The sequence below is a fragment of the Rhinolophus hipposideros genome (assembly GCF_964194185.1).
Source record: "Rhinolophus hipposideros genome assembly, chromosome: 13".
NCBI lineage: Eukaryota > Metazoa > Chordata > Mammalia > Chiroptera > Rhinolophidae > Rhinolophus > Rhinolophus hipposideros.
This window is the reverse complement of record NC_138059.1, coordinates 20,998,786-21,019,412: the sequence shown is the minus strand read 5'-3', so window position 1 is coordinate 21,019,412 and position 20,627 is coordinate 20,998,786. Positions and strand designations below refer to the sequence as shown.

Below are 20,627 nucleotides of genomic sequence, written 5' to 3'. Positions count from 1 at the left end.
AACTCTTTTTCTGGAATGACCATCAGAGCTGCCATTGTACTATCCTTGTTGTCCTGAATGTCATCCAAATGTCTTCCTTTCAATATTTCCTTTATCTTCAGATAAAGAAAGGGTAAGGGGGATCAAATATATGGTGATGGAAGGAGAACTGACTCTGGGTAGTGAACACGCAATGGGATTTATAGATGATGTAATACAGAATTGTACACCTGAAATTATGTAATTTCATTAACAATTGTCACCCCAATAAATTAATAAAACAAAAAAAGAAAGTCACATAATACATGCCTGAAGTCAAAAGGAAAAAAAAAAAAAAGGGAGAGAAGTCACTGGGGGCCAGATCAGGTGAGTGGGACAATGTTCCAATACAGTTATTTGTTTACTGGCTCAAAAGTCTCTTACAGGCAGTGTCATGTGATCTGATGTATTGTCATCATTTAAGAGCCATGAATTGGCAAAAAGTTTAGATCGTCTAAGTTTTTCATGCAGCCTTTTCATTTTCAGCACTTCCAAACTGTAAACTCGGTTAACTGTCCAATTTGTACAAATTCATAATGCATAATGCCTCTGATATCAAAAAAGTTTAGCAATATCATTGCAATAAGTTCGAGAACTTAATTGTCAGACCTCGTACATATTACCGCCAAACTCTCACATGATTATGTATTGTAGAACGGGACAGCACAAAAACATGAGAGCTCACAAAAACATGAATCTCACTCGGCATTCTTGCTAATGCTGATATCACTAGCTACAGAAAATTCCTTGGAAGAAATTTTCATTGGTAACAGAAACATTGGTAACAGAAATGCCCAAGATTGGACATTTCCAAAATATATGTACTCAAATATTTTAATTTTTCAAAAATTCTAGTTTCAGAATGTGTGGCACTACTTTCTCATTGTATGTAATTACGATAGAAAGATTAAAAGACATTTTTACATATTTCTATTTACTTCAATATGCACTCTCAAGTCTATCTCCTCCTATCTTATTCCCATTTCTAATAAGTAGTTTTCCTTACTAATTTCCAACCATTTTTTGATGAAGATCTAATAATTATGAAAAAAGTATTTCTTATTTATAAGGTTTTAATCTTTGCTTTGCTTTTTTTCACTTAAATAACATGTTCTAGAAATCATTACTTATCTGTTTCTATAGATATTTCTCATTCTTTTTTTTTTTTTTTTTAATCTGAGACATTGAAGATTCAAATATGAGTGAAACAGAATGTCCTTAAGATGTCTACTTAGGATGATACATAATAAACAAATTATAATTAATAACATTTGAATGTAACTTATTGAAAATATGCACTCAGCTATAAGTTCAAAAAGAGTCGTTCACATACTTTCCCTTAAAGAAGTCTGGTTGAGATTAGTGTCGAGCAAGTAGTGTTTGAAACAGATAAGAAAGTAAGGGTTAACCAGGAAGAGATATATGTGGAAGAGCATGAAAGCAGAGTGCAAGAGGCCTAGATTAAATGTGCCTGGTAGAGCAGAATGTATGGTAAGTACTACACACACAGTGGCTATTCAAATCTGTTAAGTTCAACTGAACTTAAATAAAAAACAGGTTTAAGGATGTTGAGTATTCCCTATGTTTAGCCACAAGAAGCAATGAGGTTGGATCAGTATATTTGGGATAGTTTGAAAAAAAAAAAGTTTGGTCTTTATTGTTTCACAATATGGGTTTATTTTTTTATTTTTTTTTTTGTTGTTAATTAAATTTATTGGGGTGACAATTGTTAGTAAATTTACATAGATTTCAGGTGTACAATTCTGTATTACATCGTCTATAAATCCCATTGTGTGTTCACCACCCAGAGTCAGTTCTCCTTCCATCACCATATATTTGATCCCCTTTACCCTCATCACCCACCCCCCACCCCCTTACCCTCTGGTAACCACTAAATTATTGTAATTATTGTCTGTGTCTATGAGTTTTTGTTTCTCATTTGTTTGTCTTGTTCATTTTGGTTTATATACCACATATCAGTGAAATCATAGGGTTCTCTGCTTTTTCTGTCTGACTTATTTCACTTAGCATTATACTCTCAAGATCTATCCATGTTGTCACAAATGCTCCTATATCATCTTTCCTTAACGCCGAATAGTATTCCATTGTGTATATGTACCACAACTTCTTTATCCATTCATCTATCGAAGGACATTTTGGTTGTTTCCATGTTTTGGCCACCGTAAACAAAGCTGCAATGAACATTGGCGTACACGTGTCTCTATAGAGAAATGCTTTTATATTTTTGGGGTAGATACCCAGGAGAGCGATTGCTGGGTCATATGGTAATTCTATTCGTAATTTCTTGAGGAATCTCCACACTGCCTTCCATAGCGGCTGCACCAGTCTGCATTCCCACCAACAGTGTATGAGAGTTCCTTTTTCTCCACAGCCTCTCCAACACTTGTTACTATTTGTTTTGTTGATGAAAGCCATTCTAACTGGGGTGAGGTGATATCTCATTGTGGTTTTCATTTGCATTTCTCTGATGATTAGCGATGTTGAGCATTTTTTCATATGTCTATTTGCCATTTGTATATCCTCTTTGGAGAAATGTCTCTTAAGGTCCTCTGTCCATTTTTCAATTGGGTTGTTTGTTTTTTTGTTGTTGAGTTTCATGAGTTGGCATTTTTTAAAGAAGTAGAACAAAAAATCATCAGATTTGTTTGAAACCACAAAAGACCCCGAATAGCCAAAGCAATATTAAAAAAAAAGAACAATACTGGAGGTATCACACTGCCTGATTTTTGCTTGTACTACAGGGCTACAATAATCAAAACAGCTTGGTATTGGCGGAAAAAAAGACACATAGACCAATGGAATAGAATTGAGAACCCAGAAATAAAACCACATAAATATGGACAGATAATTTTTGACAAAGAAGCTAAAAACATACAATGGAGGAAGGACAGCCTCTTCAATAAATGGTGCTGGCAGAATTGGATAGCTACGTGCAAAAGAATGAAACTGGACTGCTATCTGTCACCATGTACCAAAATTAATTCAAAATGGATCAAAGACTTAAGCATAAGACCTGACACAATAAACTGCATTGAAGAAAACATAGGTACTAAACTTATGGACCTTGGGTTCAAAGAGTATTTTATGAATTTGACTCCAAAGGCAATGGAAGTAAAAACTAAAATAAACGAATGGGATTATATGAAACTGAAAAGTTTCTGCACAGCAAAAGAAACTATTGACAAAATAATGAGGCAACCAACTGAATGGGAGAAGATTTTCGCAAACAGTTCCTCTGATAAGGGGCTAATATCCAAAATATACAAAAAAACACAATATGGGTTTATGATGAGGTAGTTAAAAACCATTATAATAGGTTTTCCCAACAAGAAGTCAGAGAATAAAAGGACAGAGCTGTGAAGAACATCTTTTATCGGTCAGAAGGAAGATGAGGAGCCAGCAAGAAGAACTAAGAGAGTACATAGAAAGGACAAAAATCATTATCTCAGAAACCCATCGAAGAACATGTTTCTAGTAGGGAATTATCAGTGTTTCAAATTACACAAGGGCTTCACGATAGCTAAAAACTTATATATAAAAAAAGTTGGTGTCATATCCAAAAAATCATTGCAAAACAAGTCATGAAGTTTTCCCCTAGGTTTTCTTTTAGAAGTTTATAGTTTCAGGTCTTATGTTTAAGTATTTAAACCATTTTTGGTTGATTTTTGTATATGATAAAAGATAAAGGTCCCATTTCATTCTTTTGCATGTAAATATCTGGTTTTCCCAACACCATGTGAAGAAATCCTTATCGCATGGTATATTCTTGGCATTGTTATTGAAGATCAAGTTGGTTGTATAAGTGTGGATTTATTTCTGGGCTTTCTATGCTGTGCTGTTGGTCTATATGTCTGTTCTTATGCCAGTACCATATTATTTAGATGCAAAAACTAGACAAGCAGGACTACATAAATTTAAAATGCTTCTCTGCATGGAAGTAATCAACAGAGTGAAAATGAAACCTACAAAATGAAATATTTACAAATGTCTGATTACATATGTCTGATAAAGGATTAATATTCAAAATTTACAAAGCACTCCTACAACTCAGTAACAAAAACCAAATCACCTTATTAAAAAATGGGCAAAAAAAAAGGGAAAATAATTTTTCCTAAGGAAGACATACAAATGGACAGCCAATTATACGCAAAGATGCACAATATCACTAGTCATCACTGCAGATCAAACCGCAATGAGATACCACCTCACACCTGTTAGGATGATCACTATCTAGAAAACAGAAAACAACTAGTGTTGGAGAGGATATGGGGAAATGAGATATCGTGTACACTATTAGTGAGGATGTAAAATGGTCTAGTCACTATGGAGAGCAGCATGGAGTTTCTCCAAAAAGTTAAAAATAGAATTACTATATAACCCAGTAATCCCTATTCTGGGTATTTATCCAAAAGAACTGGAATCAGGATCTGGAAGAGACATTTGCATCCCCATGTTCATTGCAGCATTATTCACAATGGCCAAGATGTGGAATCAATCCCAATGTCCATCGATGGATGAATGGATAAAGAAAAGTGTGGTGTAGACATATAATGGAATGTTATGCAGCCATACAAATGAAGGCAATCCTGCCATATACAACATCATGCATGAACTCTGAGAACATTTTGCTAAGTGAAATAAGCCAGTCACAGAAGAACAAATACTGCATGATTCTGCTTAGATGAAGTATCCAAAATAATCAAGCTCTCAGAAGCAAAGAACAGAATGGTGGTTGCCAGGGCTAGGGGGAGGGGGAATTGGTAAATTGCTGTTCAGCAGATTTACAGTTTCAGTTATGCAATCTGAGTAAGTTCTAGACATCTACTGTACAATATTTGTGCTTGTAATTAACAATACGGTATACTTAAATTTATGTTAAGAGTAGATATCATGTGGTATGTTCACAATTTTATAAAATCTGCCCATAAGAATATTTGAGTGATTTCAGCAATTTAGGTAGAATACCAAAAATTGATCCCATGATGTAGTGGGTTGAGGAATATATAGAAATGAAAATGAAAAACAAGTAAGCAATTTTAAAGATACATGTGAAGTAAGAGATAACTGAACAAGAGTGGTCCCAGAGGAAATAAAGATCAATGGAATCAACCGGCTTGACAGAAACAGGAATAACTTCCTCAGAGACAGGGCAAAACATGCCTTTCAGATGACATAACGCTCCTATTGCTGGGAGTTTCAGGTATAAGATGGGCTGTGTTATCACTTCGTTTTTGACCTACCCCACTCCATACCCACCTGATACAAAACACATGCATGTGCTAGCGTGTGTGCGTGGACACAGACACAGACACACACACAGTTATAGAACTATTTGAAAAGGACTAAGACTTCTGATAAAGTTCTTTTAAAATTATAAAATACAGTGCTAACATTTTTATACTGAAACTACTTCTGCATGGGCTTGTAATATAACAGTTCATATTAGCGCTCCCTTTTCCATTATCAGCAGAGAACAAAAAATCTTTGACAGGCTATTTTTGATGCAAATAGGATATACACCGAAGAGATCTGTTTAAGAAATCTGTGCTTAAATCAGGAGATTAGAATTTACTCCTTTACATCAGATAGAAAGCTGTAAGGCTCTTTTCTTCTCATGAAAATGTATTGCTGAAAGCACCGTTTGGATACTGTTCTTTCAGGAATAGATAGTCTTTCTCGCCTATCACTTGGTTGTTTTACACTTCAGAGATTTAATAGGTGAGAAAAGTTACTGAAGATTTAGCTACAAAGACGGTTCTTGCATTTTATTATGCCCAAATTCGTAGAATAAAAACACGACCCATGTTCTAGTTTTGAGAATTAAAAGAATATTCTGTAGCTATAATTGATCATAAAGTAACGTTAATAGCAGTATTGGTATTTTATGACCACTTCTCTTCCTTATACATAACTGATTCAAAGCAAGAAAATGAAGAAGGCTAACTCCTTAAGACTGCAGTTTTCCTGTACATCATGTGAGCAGCCTGGCCTGCATAATGAATGCGTGATCTGTGTGACACGCTGGGTCCCATTCTCAGAACAGTCTTGCTTTTGGTTTTAATGCTTCTCTGATGCCATTTTAAAATCTTAATTATTCTGAACAAGAGAGCCGACTTTTTCATTTTGCACTGGCCTTGCAAATGATGCAGTTGTTACTGGTGGACACGAAGGCATACTTAGCACTTATGAATGTATGTGTGTGTGCATGTGTGTAAAAATTAAAATAATGGTAAACCGAATTTTAATAGGTGAATGCAATTAAGCTTACAGTAGAAAATAGTTTTTTTCATATTTTAAAGGATATGAAAAAGTCATTAAAACAAATGCTCACGGAAAACAAACCAGAATGCACAATGATTTTCAAAGGAGAACTGAATATGAGGATTTCTCATTGACTAATTTTAATGAATATAAAGAAAACATCAGCCTTGAAGAATTATGCTTGTGTCTAAGTAAAGCTATGTATTGAGTCAGTTTTCAACAAAAGAACAATGTAATAACATCTCAATCACTGGGATTAATATTTCTTTGTGATTGTGTATATTTACAGGGAAACTTAAAGATTCTTTTTCAAAATATCAGAATGGATATTTTACTTGTGATTGAATATTTAGCATAGTTTCAGGGACATTTCTCCTGTATATTAAATGTGTGTGATTCATACTAGTTAGGAAATGTGGCTAAAGAGGACATTTTCATAAGTAGCAATAGCATAAACCATTAAGTTTGGAATTTTTCCCATGGACATATATTGAAAAGGCAATAACTTTTAAGATGACTGTAGTAACTAAAGTGAGAAATTGATGGATGTAGTTCAGTTAGAAAATAAAAGAAAAAATGACGTGCGTAAACAATATTTATACAGTATCTTACAGTTTATATGATGCTTTTACCCATGTTGACTATGTTATCTAATTCTAATCTGCTTCTTTGTCCTTTCCTTTTACAGAAGGGGAACTATAGAACTTAAAATGTAAATTGGACTTTAAGAAATGTGTTTCTTTAAAAGGAAAAATAAATAGTCTTTACCCTGTGCTTTTTTCTTCAAAATGCTTGTATCATATAAATTAAATCACTGTGATAAACACTTGGTACAATTTTGCATACCTCCTGGAATATGCCAAGTAAAACAATTGTCTGCTTCTTGTGCCAAGATATTTCATTAAAAACAAGTGATTAAACATGATAAGATAAATAGATATACAAGCAAACAAATTTATAACTGCTAGGTAAAATCATTTCCTGAAGAGAATCTTAATCTATGAAATGGTCTGTTAGGCAATGTTATCATGTACAGCATACTAAACTTAATCTTTATGAAAAGATTGTCATCAAAAAGGAGAGAACTAAAAAGAAATGACATTTAAAAAATTTGCCTCAGGTATACTTTTAGAAAAGCATGTTGAACATACTGCAATAATTTGTCCACACTACAGAGAGCTCCTTCTCTGTTATGTTGAAGGACTATTATTGAAGGAATATCACTGACAGCCCAAAATGAATCTAATGACTTCTAAATCAAAAGGAAGTTTATGAATATCATCAGTCCTTGATGAAAAATGCCTTACACTCAATACATAATTCTCATATCATTTCTGGATGTAACAGATTAATGCATTGATTTTATAAAGTGCAATTCAAGCAAAGTGATTTAATTTAGTTCTCATTTTTAACTTATTTTCAGTGAACATAAGAGCAAAATTTCTTGTTACTAAAATTCAGGATTTGTCTTTCAGTAAATATATTCACAAATTTATAATACCTATTTTAATTGATTATATTATTGTAATTATTTAAAAAACCATGATGGTAAATCATAATTTCAAATGGAGAATTAAAAGGGAGACAAAAATCTGTTCCTAATATAGGGGTTATACATTTTTTATTACCCTTGTCTTACTTATTTAGTTGGTTATTTATTTTTAATTACCAAATAAAATGAAGAGATGACCTTGGGCATAGGTGATTACATAAAACCTCAGAGAATTGGGTAATTTAAAGGGTGAAGAGTAGTCAGCCAAATAAGAAAAATTACAGCTTTTCAAGTTCAGGTAGTATCAGAAACACAAAGATAGAGGCAGGAATGGGTAAGGCCTAGTGCAGAAAAGGTGTGCAGAGTGGTCTAGCTGGAGAATATGGTTCATGTGGTCACACAAGGGATTTGGGCTTTATACTGGGCACATTATAAATCTAATCAAGGTTTTGAAACCAGGAAATGATCTGGCCACATCTCTCATTTATAAATATAACTCTGAAGATGGTGTATGTTGGGGGTCAGAAAGGGGATGGGGCAATCAAGGGTTTGAAGCAAGAGGGAGCACAGCTGTTATAGAAGTGAGCCTAGTCAGCTGGTGCAAAAAAATACCTGGAACAAATTGATGAACTGTAAATTTGTTTAATTTGGTAGTATGCTTATGAATCTTTAAAAGGAAAAAAATAATAGCCTCAATCATCCGTATACCATATATTCTAAATTATTACAATAATACTAAAAAAACATATTTTATACATTCTTTTTTCATAAAAAGTAGCATTTGTATAATATTGATTTTGGTTTTTTATACTGTACACTTTATTACAGTTGGCTTTGATTTCTCCAGAATTATAACGATACTCAAGAGTGCTCAGGAAATAAAAAAGTTAACCAACATATTGCTTTCACAATATACATCTTTCTTGAATATTAAACTGAACTAATGAAGTTATTATAAAATTAGTCAATGTAGTTATCCAAATAAAATTTTACTAATTTTAATTCCAAGGTTTTTTCTTTTTGTATTTTTTAGTTGTTTTTATTTTTTTTGTAGTCTTCAAATATTTTCATATACTATTAAAAAAATAGTCTTTATGAAATATGCTTAAAATAATTAATAAACAAAATGCCTCTAGACAATGTAGGGCATTTATTTTATAATAGATGTTTTCAATGTTTTAAACTGACTTCTAAGAATGTGTTTTGTTCCAAAATCTCAAAAGGAAAATGAGGAAGAAATAAGAATTAGAGGAAAATTTTGCTAATTATTTTCTTAATAATAATTTTGCTTTTTCCAGGGATAATAAATCAATATATGGTGATAAAGTCAATTGACATTCAGTGTTTATTCCCACAAACTTCTAATTCACCTTTTCAGTACAGCAAAATCCAGACAGGTAAAACATATATTTACCAGATTACCTTTCAGCTATAATTCTGTATGCTAATTAGATTGTACCAATGAGATGCATAATTAAGATATTTGGAAGAAATAAAAGATCCATGTCTTGATGTTTTTGGCTGAGTTTTTTCTACTGGCAAGCAAAAAATAGTAGAGATATGGCTCCCCCCTCTACCTCCCAAAGTTATGACAGTAATCACTTCATAGGTATTGGAAAAATAATTCAATGGAAGTAGCTTCCTTATCCCGGCTTTCTGGTCACTTGATGTTAGCCATAGTACTGTGCTTCTACCCTTAGTGGTTTCAGAGGGACCACTTAATTACCTATCTTCTTGAATGTGATAGTTAGTAGCTACCCATGTAGCATGCTGGCACTCATTCCTGAAGGACCATATCCAGCCTGACCCTCCAGCTTCTCTACAAATTTTGAAGACTTAATTTACTTTATTACAATTCTCCTTAAAATATCTACAGTGGCTTTTTCTTACACTGAGCCTGTTTGATATGTGTTTCTTTCTTTATAAAAGTTTTATTAATAATCTAACAGAATAATTATATATGTTATTTATAGTATAATTATCCCTCTGTATTATAATTATATAATTTGTATTCTATTGCCCTAAGCTCATTTATGAACAAGGCTATAAAGAAAAGTTACCTAAAGATAATCCTTTCCCCCCCTGGTTTTTGTGTCTGAAAATATAAATCAACAGAAGAATTTATGCTACACTGCCCTGGAATTGGAAGGAAAGAAGTTGGAGGATAGAGATTCCTTTGCATCACATGATAGATATTGGTCCCTACCATCAGCTACCTCTCCTCATGCCACTAACAAGTTTCCAGACACTCCTCTAAGTTTCCTCCCTTCCCCTCCCTCCCCTTCACTTACTTTCCTTCCCCTCCCCTCCATTCTCCTCATCTCCTCTCCCCTCCCCTCTCCTTCCTTCACCTGCCTTCCCTTCCCTTCCCCTCCCTTCCCTTTTCCTTCTTTTCCCTATACATCTCCAGTTATTCTTTCAGGTGATTTCAATATCTACATGGACATTCTACTCAAGAAACTTTCAAACTCCTCACTTTCAATGAATCTGTCTTCTACTCCACCTCAGTCAGTCATTTCCACAGTCAATCACAAAACTACGTTTTACTGGCATATATACCCCCTAAATGTTCAAATTTACATAATCTTATTCTCCAAAATCATTCCCTGTTTTTCTAGGTCATTCTTTCTGGTCATGATGGCTACAATGTGTTTCCAGTTCCTTCATTTCAGACTGACATTATGACCATTTCTTTGCACATTTCCTCAACTTCTTTGTCTGCATCTTGCTCTATTTTGTTCTTTTTTGGAAAATCCTAGGTCTGGTTAAATTCAAATTTCAGTATACATCAAGATACAATATACATCAATATACACTCAGCTAAATGTGGCTGGAGACACACCTTAAATTAGGCTAACTGCCTCATAGTTGACGTTTATAACCAATAGACACAAGAGGGCCCTTAGCACTGCTGGATAATCACATTTTTTCCTCGTCCATCCACTTTCTCACTGTTTTCAGTGATTCCTTCCTATGTAGCAACTCTCTCTTCAGATTTTCTATATCATCTCCTCTTTCTCACTCTCACATAATTCTATTTTTTCACTGAGGAAATAGCAACAACCAGAAGACAGCGATACTACTACCAAGGGCAGAGCAATAGGAAGGAGTCTGTTCCTGTTGCAGACAGCTGATTAAAACAGAAGGTAGTAACTGGCTCATGACCAAATCTAGAATGCTGCCCGTTTTTGTAAACAAAGTTTCATTAGGATACAGCCGTGCTCATTCATTAATGTGCTGTCAATGGCTTATAAAGACTAAAATACTTACTACTTGGCTCTTAACAGAAAAAAGGTTGCTAACCTCTGATTCAAAACTTAGACCAAAGGTATATCTATATATCTATATAGATATCTATATATCTAATATATATCTATCTGTCTGTCTATCTATCTATCTATCTATCTATCTATCTATCTCTGTACGCACGTGTGTGTATATATATACATATATATATACACGTATACACACACACACACATATATATATATATGTGTATATATATATATGTGTATATATATATGACATTGTTTAGATATATATCTGACATTGTTTAGAAGTACCCGTGGTGCTTGGTAAAAATTAAAAGCAAACAAATATACTTTTAGTTGGCTTCATTATTTTTTTTCAGGATATGTCAGTACCATGATCACTTCCACTACTCTTCCCTTGGTATGCCACTGTCAGAAAGCAACTTCCATATCTGCCTACCATAAAATCCACCAACCTACTTTTCTCTGCCAGGTTTTCTCTCCATTCCTTCCCATTCCGATGAATGAATTATCCTTGCTTCTATCTGAGGCCAATCACTCAACTTGCATAAGGGATCACGTTTCCTGTCATCTAGTTTAGGACATCACTCCAGAAATTTCACCTGTCTCTCCTACATCATCATGTTTTCCCAATGGATTAGACATAGAGTGTGAGAAAAAAAGAGGAGTCAACAATCACTTCAGGAAATTTTGCTTGAGCAACAAGTGGAGTGAAACAAGTTTTCAGTGGAAAATGATCATTCACTTGGGATCATGATAATGAGGCACACATTAAATACCAAAGTTGAGACATTAAGTAGTCACTTGGATGTGTGAGTCTGGAATTTAAGGGGGATATTAGAGCTGGGGACATTTATTTGGTGTTTAACCACCAATACATAATAGTTGATGGTACTAGATATACGTATAGTACAGAATAAAGGGAAAATCCTGAGGTCTTCCATCATTAAAAAGTTGAACAGATTTCATTAAAGGAATACTGAAAAGGAGTATCAGTAAAGTTGCAAGAAAGTTAGGATAGTTTCTAGAAAACATAATTTAGCAATTTAAAAGCAAAATTTAGAAAAAAAAAGTGTTTTAAGAAAGAAGGAATTGTCAATTGTGTCAAATGCTGTCCAGAGGAAAAGGAAGACAAGGACCAATGAATTACAGTTGGATTTGGGAAGATAATGATCAATGATGACTTTGAAAGAAGCAGTTTCATTGAAGTAGTGATGGGGAAATCCTAATTGGAACAAAAAAGGGGATGTAGCAATACCAAATACAGATAGTGTTTTCCTGAGGAGCTTGGCTGTAAAGAGAAACTAGAAAATAGTGTAAGATAATAATTGTTAAGAATAAAATATGCACCTGATCCTAGAAGAGAGAGGGAGGAAAATCAAAGATGTATTTAGGACCATGTGGAGAAAACTAGACCTCTGTGGAGATGGGTTTATGTGGAATACTTATGATACTTAACCTGAGATCAAAGGATTTTGCCTCAGCAAATCTGTCTTTTTTCAAAGAATGGCATTAATACCATCATTCTGCAACTAGTGACTATGTTAGCTTATTTAACAAATATATTAATGGTGACCAAAATATGTGGAACAAACACAGATTATCCTCCAAAAATATTCTATTCTAAGAAAGCTTGCCAGTACATTTTTACTACTCAGAGGATGGGGCAATGGAGAGTAGAAATATTTAATAATGATAAATAATTAGAACTGTCTGGCCGTTCAGCAGATGATTTATTTTTTTGAATAGTCATATAAGATTTCCTGCATACATGTTTGTGGTGTGAAACTTATACTGAGTACAACAAAAGTCAGTTTCTTTAAACACTTAAATAAATATTGAAAAAATAATTTTTAAATGTCTATTTGAATAAATGTCATTACATTAGCATGTCCAGGACACACTCATAATTTGTCTAACACAGAAAGTAAAGCTTTATTTGAGACAAACACTTGAGTAGTTGCCATGAAAATGTAAAAAATAGGGGAAAATATAAAACATCACAAAAGAAGAAAAATAATCACTCATTAATGTGAAAGAAAGGGATGGTCCAAAGATTTCTCAAAGTTTATGCTTTGATTGAATGTAAGAATAAACAAAATAAATATCAAGATGGGAGTCTGTTGACATTATACTATTAATTACTCATCTATAAAATAAATCACTCTGTTCAGTTATAAATTTCTACATAAATTCATACTGATCTAATTTTGGGATCTAATTTCTAATCTATTTGGCAAAATAAATCTTTGATAAAAAATTTCAACTCCGTTACATATAGGGAGTTTTATAATGTGAAATATGAAAGTAATTGTTTAATCATCAGGAGCCAGAGAATAATTAATTGTATCATTAATAACTTGAAAGATGATAACTAGAATGAATAAGTCTTCATCAAAATAATTTCTTCTCAAAATTCTATAATTTGCATGCATTTATACTTTTTTGATTTTGTTTTCCTAACGCAGTTGCCTAAAAATTTAGTCATTTAATTTGCCCTCCTACCTTCAAAAAATTCTTGTTTTAGAAATTCAGCCTCCATTCCCAATGTACCAGTAATCTACAATAAATCAATCCACAGTGAGTTGTGCACAGATTTTTGACATGTTTTTCCATAACACAGCTAAAAACAGTACTCCTTAAGAATAGCTAGGTTATTAACTACATATATATATGTAATATATATATATATATATATATATATATATATATATATATATACATATTTATCATAATGATGGAGAATGAAGAGCAACATAATTTTCAGGCTTAATTTTTCATCTCCAAAAATTCTATTCTCCTGGATAGACATATTTAAAGACACTATATAAAAAGTAATTTTGCAAGTGTGTATCTACAAATTGAAAAGCTTAATAGAAACCAAATGCAGAGATAAGTTTATTTTCATTTGTATTAAACTAATTTAATTCCATTTACTTGAGTATATAGAGAAAAAGAATTCTAAAAAAATATTTTTCAGTTGTTAGATCCAAGAACAGAGTCTTAGACTGTTTTTATGATTTTATCAAGCAAGTATTTGAATATTAATCCTGGATATCCCAAATTCAATTCCTACTTATTAAAGAAAGGGAAATTTGGACCATGAGTGTTGCATTTTCCCAGAAAACTATTCATTCAATGAGTATTCATTAACTACCTATTCTAGGTCAGTCATTGTTATACATTAACAGGACAAATTCCAACCTTTTGTTAAACATTTGTAATAGATGACAACTGAATTAATGGCAGAACTGGGGCAGACTATAACTTCATATTCTTTTTACTGGAAATAAATGGAGAAAAGTCCCTTTGAAATTGGGTGTTTAGTTTAAAATAATAATTTTAACCTTAGTCTTTAAGAAAGTCATAAATTAACTAAATAATGTAAAATATTTTACTATTTACATGTACTGGGCTTGATTGAAGCCAAATAGTACATTCTGATATGCTTCTGCTGAGTCATTATTTATCACACAGTTGCTAGCAAAAGTTTTAAAATGTATTGTTTTACTAATTATGTTTTCAACAAAATTATCTTTTGATCTAATTTGCAAGTGAAAATAACATAATTATGTTTAAATAAATAACAAAAAGGACAGAGTAAATATATGTTGGAAGTTATGAAGTGAAGTGAGGGGGTATCTATTTCAGCTATTAGCCTTTGTAAGATGAACAAATACTAGTTATATTACCATAGTGTCTGCATTAAATAACAATATAAACGTAATGATGGTTACAGAGAAGAGCTATATTACACATACAATCTTTGAGGTTGATTTTGTAAGGCTTTATCACAAATAAAAAAGGAGGAGGAAAAAATAACCCCAATACAAAATCCTCACTAGAAACGGTAGGCCCTCACCCTCCTCTAGTTCTTTTCCCTTGAAAAAGGATCCTAAACACTTTTGGGAAAAAAAAAAAAAAAAAAAAAAAAAAAAAGACTTTTGGGAAAAATAGTAAAAATAAAAATAATAACATCAAAACATGTTTTCTTTACCTTGTGTATGTGTGAGCATGCATATGTGTTTATAATCTTTTTTCAGTTATAGTTGACATTCAATATTATGTTTATATTAGTTTCAGGTGCATAACATGGTGGTTAGACAGTTACATAATTTATGCAGTGATTCCCCCCATTTAGTCCAGTAACCACCTGGCACATAGTTGTTGAAACATCATTGACTATATTCTCTATGCTGTACTTTGCATCCCCATGTCTATTTTGTAACTACCCATTTGTATTTCTTATTCTCTTCATCTTATTCACCCTGCCCCCCAGTCTCCTCTCTCATTGACAACCATCAGCTTGTTCCCTGAATCTATAAATCTATTTATGTTTTGTGTGTTTATTTATGTTGTCCTTTAGTTTCTACATATAAGTGAGGTCATATGGTATTTGTCTTTCTCAGTCTCACTTATTTCACTTAGCATGATGCCCTCTAGGTCCGTCAATGTTGTTACAAATGGTAAAATTTCATTATTTTTTATGGCCAAGTAATATTCTTTTGTACATATGTACCACATCTTCTTTCTCCAATCATCTACACATTAAAAGATAGAGTTAGTGTATCTTTGGACAAAAGAAACATTCTAGTACTAATTTTATTCAATAAATAATTATTATTTTGCATCATACCCTATGCAATAGAGGGACAGCATATGCCTCAATTACTGAAGCTTGGGTTGGGGGAGGGTACTAAGTGGCTTTATATTTGAAGAATTACAGTCTCTTTGATTCAGACATGGGAGAGCATAGGTCTTTTGTAGCTCTGATTATTAAATCTCAGGACCTAACCACAGTTTTTTTCCTACCAAAAGATAACTAAAATATTTCTCTGGTAGTCACAAAGTATTGCAGAATGCTACAAAAAGAAGATTAGAGTACACTCAGGGAAGAGGATCAGGTGATAAACTATTGGGCATCATAAATAGAAAGGAATGAAAATACACAGTAATAATTTTTCATAAGAAATTTACAAGTATGTTGAACGAAACCAATCTGCTGATATTCGATAATAAAGAAGACACTAAGAATGAGCTTTCTGCAAGCACAGGGGCAGATGCAGAGTATGGTCTTTGTCACAAAAACAAAACAAAATCCAATCATAGATGAGCATGGTGTAAGAATGGCATACTGTGATATTAAGAAAGGAATCAGTGTCCTACAATTTATAATTTATATGGAACCACAAAAGACCTAAATAACCAAAGTAATCTTGAGAAAAAAAACACAAAGTTGGAGACATCATCATGCTCCCTGATTTCAAATTGTATTTCAAAGATATAGTAATCAAATCAGGATAGGATTAACAGAAAAACATAGATTGAACAGAATAGAGCCAAGAAATAAACCTGAGCACAAGGCTATAGTAATAAAAACAGCATGGTACTGGCATACAGACACAAAGATCAACGGAACAAAATAGAGAGCCCAGAAATAAATCCATTCATATATGGTTATTTAATCTATGACAAAGGAAGCAAAAATTTGCATTGGGGTGAAGATAATCTTTTTGATAAATGGTTCTGGGAAAACTGGATATACACATTCAAAAAAATGAAACTGGAGCACCTTCTTATGACATATATAAGAATAAAGTCAAAATGGATTAAAGACTTAAATGTAAGACCCGAAACCATAAAACTTCAGGAAGAAAATATGGGAAGCAAACTCTCAGACATTAACTTAGTAATATTTTTATTGATATATCTTCTCAGGCAAGGGAAAAAAATGAAAAAAAATGGATTACATCAAACTAAAAAGCTTGTTTACAGGAAAGGAAACCATCAGGAAAACAAAAAAGCCATCCTACTGAATGGGAGAAGATATTTGCCAATGATACATCTGGTAAGGCGTTAATGTCCAAAATTTATTAAAAAAAAAACACAAAAAACTCATAGAACTCAAAACCAAGAAAACAAACAAGCCAATTAAAAAATGGGCAGAGGCTCTGAACAGACATTTCTCCAAGAGGACATATAGATGGACAATAGACATATGAAAAGATGCTTAATATCACTAAACATCAGAGAAATGCAAATGAAAACCACAAAGAGGTATCACCTCACACCTGTCAGAATAGTTATTATCAATAAATCAAAAAACAACAAATGCTGGAGAGGATGTAGAGAAAAGGGAACCCTTGAGCACTGTTGCTGGAATTGAAAATTGGTATAGCTGGTATGGAAAACAGTATAGAGGTTCCTCATAAAATTAAAAATAGAACTACCATATGATCCACCAATTCCCCTCTGGGTGTTTATCCAAAGAAACTCAAAACACCAATTTGAAAAAAACAAAACAAAACAAAACAAAACAAACAAATATGTATGTGTGTTTGTGTGTGTGTGTGTGTGTGTGTGTGTGTGTATACATATACACAACCCTATTCACAATAGCCAAGATATGGAAATAACTGAAACTCCCATGAATAGATGACTGGATAAAGAAATTATGGTACCTTTATACAACGGAGTACTACTCTGCCACAAAAAGAATGAAATCTTACCATTTGCAACAACATGGATGGACCTACAAGATATTATGCTAAGTGAAATAAATGAGACTGAAAAAGACAAATACTATATAATCTCACTTATATGTGGAATCTAAATGAGCTAACAAAACAGAAATAGACTCATAGATACAGAGAACAAACTGATGGTTGCTAGATGAGAGGGGGTGGAGGGATGGGTGAGAAAGGTTAAGAGATTAGGAAATTCAAACTGGTAGTTACAAAATAGTCCTGGAAATGTAAAATACAGTATGAAGAATCTAATCAATAATGTTGTAAAGACTATGTAGGGTGTCAGATGGGTACTGGATTTATCTGGGGATCACTCCATAGATTATATAAATGCCTAACCACTGCACTGTATACCTGAAATTACTATAAAATAATATTAAATGACAACTATTATTTTGCACACACACACACACACACACACAGACACACACACACACACACACACACTGTACCGGTCCTTTGTCAAGTATATACACCATGAATGTCTTACAATTGCCCATCAAACTTGCAAGAGATGGCTCCCAATGGATGTCAGAATTGGCTGCAGAGCTTTCTGTTTCTCTGGTACCCAAATAAATCTTATGATAATTTAAAACTATTTCAGGTGTTCCTAATAGAAGTACTGTAAAAATAAAGTTGTTATCGAAAAAATAAATCTAGAATAGCAACATTTCACTGATGTGGGGACAGAAAGACATTTCTCCCTCAAGTAACTCGACATGGGAGCCATTTCACTAATTTGTTTTAATTCTTCATGGAAGAACACACTCCAGATATATGAAGTCTAAGAAAAATTCCCAATAATATATTTTGCCATCTGCTTTTCTTAGAAAACAATCAATTAATAACATAATTGCCTTGGCATTATGATCTGAGCCATACACATGCTACATTGGAATGCAAAATTCAGTTTTTGCTTTTTTTAATTGTGGAAAGAGTGTCTTGAAGTTTTGTTTTTTATTATTATTGTATCTTTTATTTTACATCTGGTAAGCATTCTCATATTTTGACCCTACTCATTTATTTATTTCAACTTCATTTCAACTTTAAAAATGTAGCAAGATTTAGCACACTAACACAATGGATAATAATGCATCACATCATTCTACAGGTTTTTGATTAGCATCTCAGTGACTTTTTTGCTTATTTTTTACATTAAAGTTCAAGAAAAGATGTTTTATTTAAAGAGATTATTAAAGAAGGAGAATAAGTTGTTACTTCAAGTGCACATGATTGTTGTGGATATCTATCTATATCTATCTATCTATTTATCTATCTATCTATCTATCTATCTATCTATCTATCTATCTATCTATCTATCTATCTATCTATTTATCATCTATCTATCTTGTAGATATATTTGTTTTGCTAAGGAAAGTTAGTGATAAAGGTCTTAATGTACCACTGAAGGAATTCATCAGAATCCCTAGTGGTTCTGATTTTCAGGAAGCAGGACAAAATCAATGAAATAAACAGCTCTGAGATAAAAGAAGGATTTGCCCATTATATTAAATGGAACAGATGTCACGTGTCTGATGATTCATTCTGGAAGAAGCTCTCTGTACTAAAGAAGGGTCAGTTATATCTTCATAGCAATTAGTTATAATATGTCTTATGAAGATACTCTACTAGGTGAACTCATGTTTTTAACTGATAAAGTCCTAATGGTGAATTTACATAATTTACATTACATTGAATCATGCAGAACTGATCTTATAAATTCTACATGGTTGCTATTATATCTTTGTCGGCAATGTAACTATTGAAGTAAGAACAAGGAGGTTGAAGGCCATTTAAACTCCTCCCCACGACACTCTGTAGCAGGGAGGGTACAGTGGAAAGAATGGAAAACGTTTATAGGAGGCCTTAGCTGGGACACTACAAAGAAAGAGCCGAAGGACTACTCCAAATTCGGTGAAGTTGTAAACTGCCCTCTGAAGTTAAAGCCTATCACAGGGTGATCAAGGAGTTTTGGCTTTGTGCTATTTAAAGAGTGAAAGAGTGTAGATAAGGTCATGGATCAGAAAGAACATAAATTGAATGGGAAGGTGATTGATCCTAAAGGGGCCAAAGTCATGAAAACAAAAGAGCCCGTTACAAATTTTTCTGTTGGTGGCCTACCCCCAGATACACTTGAAGAGAAAGTAAGACAGTACTTTGATTATTTTGGTGAGGGGGAAACCATAGAGCTCCCCATGGACAAGCCCAATGGGAGGTGTGGATTCCACTTTATTACTCTGAAGGAAGAGGAACCAGTGAAGACGATAATGGAAAAGAAATACCACAGTGTAGGTCTTGGTAAATGTGACATCAGAGTAGCCATATTGAAGGAACAGTATCAGCAACAGCGGCAGTGGGAGGTCCAGACGAGGATTTGCAGGCTGACTGAGCTCGTGGAAGAGGTGGTGACCAGCAGAGTGGTTATGGGAAAGCATCCAGGCGAGGTGGTCTTCAGAATAGCTATAAACCATACTAAATTATTCCATTTGCAACTAATCCCCAACAGGTGGTGAATCAGTATTTTCCAATTTGAAGATTTATTTGAAGGCGGCTCCTGCCACCTGCTAATAGCAGTTCAAACTAAATTTTTTGTATCAAGACCCTCAATGGAAGTATGACATTGAGTCCCTCTGAAGTTTAATTCTGAGTTCTCATTAAAAGAAATTTGCTTTCATCGTTTCATTTCTTAATTGCTATGCTTCAGAATCAATTTGCGTTTTATGCCCCTCCTCCCCAGCTTTGCAGAGCCAGCCTTGTGTTAAAAGCCTAGTGTGACAATGTCAATATGTAGTAGTGTCTTACTGGTTTTTAAATAAATCACTTTTGTATAAAAATTTATTGGCACTATTTTATCATCAGAATATGAAAATTTGAGGAATATAATTTTTTTTTTCTTTTTGGTCATGGAATCGAGTTAGTAGAAGCACAAATTTGGAAAATAGTAATCCTTGTCTAAATTGAGGACATGGTTAAGATTGCAGTGAAATTTTAAATGTTTTTAGTAAAAATCTAATTTTTGCCACAGTGTGATTTCCC

General features: G+C 33.2%; 1 protein-coding gene and 1 pseudogene across 6 annotated transcripts in view; one reads left to right on the top strand and one right to left on the bottom strand.

Moving 5' to 3' along the window:
- Positions 1–20,627, bottom strand: part of CSMD3 (CUB and Sushi multiple domains 3) — a 1,140,077-nt gene that overhangs the window by 447,322 nt on the left and 672,128 nt on the right. The gene's annotated exons all lie outside the window — the stretch shown is intronic.
- Positions 16,046–20,067, top strand: LOC308506864 (heterogeneous nuclear ribonucleoprotein D0-like; annotated as a pseudogene). Its single transcript has 2 exons — positions 16,046–16,131; positions 19,360–20,067. The product of its transcript is annotated as a heterogeneous nuclear ribonucleoprotein D0-like (transcript).